The sequence below is a fragment of the Heptranchias perlo genome, unplaced genomic scaffold, assembly GCF_035084215.1.
Source record: "Heptranchias perlo isolate sHepPer1 unplaced genomic scaffold, sHepPer1.hap1 HAP1_SCAFFOLD_47, whole genome shotgun sequence".
NCBI classification, from domain to species: domain Eukaryota; kingdom Metazoa; phylum Chordata; class Chondrichthyes; order Hexanchiformes; family Hexanchidae; genus Heptranchias; species Heptranchias perlo.
The window spans coordinates 10,556,924-10,558,635 of NW_027139484.1; positions in this window are offsets into that span (position 1 = coordinate 10,556,924).

A 1,712-nucleotide genomic window follows, 5' to 3' on the forward strand; every position below is an offset into this window, starting at 1 on the left:
ACAGCCCTCTTTTCTCAGTTAACTGATCTCACCTGGTGCGGAACTGAGCGCTAGAAAGTTTATAAACAGAATAACTGAGACCTGGGAGTGAGTTACAGACTGGAATCTAATCGAGGGGCTCGGGTGGTTTATATATGGAATAACGGATACCCGGGAGAGAGTTACAGGCTGGAATCTAATCGAGGTGTTCAGCGTGGGCTGGGGGAGGGGGGTGTTGTTATATATAGCATAACAGATACCCGTGAGTGAGTTACAGGATGGAATCGAATTGGACGAAGCGCAGGGGAGTTCTCTCAGGCCAAGTGGGTTCTGGAAGGCTATGAACACTCTCCCCTTTCATGAACTCTACCCACCCATTTTAATCTCCTCACGTAGCCCATGTACACTCTCCCCCATCATGATTTCTACCCATCCATTTAATCTCCTCCCACAGCCCATGAACACTCTCCGCCTTCATGCTCTTTACCAACCCATTTAATCTCCTCCCACACCCCATATATACTCTCACCTATCATGGACTCTACCCGCCCATATAATCACCTCCCACAGCCCATGTACAGTCTCCCCTATCATGGACTCTACTCACCCATTCAATCACCTCCCACAGCCCATGTACACTCTCCCCCATCATGTACTGTACCCACCCATTTAATCTCCTTCCACAGCCCACGTGCACTCTACAATTCTGATCTCCATATTATAAAAAATAAAGAGAGGCACTGGTCAAGGTGCAAATAAGATTGACTTGGATGATACCACAACTGAGAGGTGATATGTATCAGGAAAGATTATGCAAGCTAGGGCACTTTTTTCTAGAAAAGAGAAGACTGAGGGGAAACTTGAGACAGGTCTTTAAGATTAGGAAAGCGTTTATTCGGGTAGAATTAGAGAACACGTTCCCACTTGCATGGAGACTAGTGCTCGGGGCCACAAGTAGAAGATAATCATTCATAAATCCAATCGGGAATTCAGGAGAAACTTCTTTACCCTGAGAGTAATTGGAATGTGGAACTCGCTACCATGAGGAGTTGTTGAGGTGACTAGCATAGATGGATTTAATGGGAATTTAGATAAACAAATGAGGGAGAAAGAAATAGGAGGATTTGCTGATAAGGTTAGATGAAATAGAGCGGGAGGAGGCTTGTGTCGCGCATAAACACCGGCATGGACCTGTTAGGCCGAATGGCTTTTTTCTGTACTTTACATTCTATGCAATACCCTATCATGGAGTCTACCCACCCATTTAATTTCCTCTAACAGCCCGTGTACACTCTCCCCTATCATGGACTCTAACCACCCATTTAATTGCCTCCCACATCCCCTGTGCACTCTGCACTATCATGGACACAACCCACCCATTTAATCCCCTCTCTCACCCGATGTACACTACACCTAATCATGAACACTTCAAATTATCGCACAGCCCATCTACACTCTACCTATTATGGATTCTACCCACCTATTTAATGTCATCCACAGCCCATATACACTCTAATTATCATGGATTCTACCCACCCATTTCCTCAACTCCCGCATACCACGTACATTCTATCTTATCATGGAATCTGCTCCACCCATTTAATCTCCTCCCACAGCCCCTGTACGCTCTCCCCTATCGTGTTATCTCCCCATCCATTTAACCTACTCCCACACTCCGTGTGCACTCCACCCAATCATGCATGCTACCCAGCCATTTAATCTCCTCCCACAGC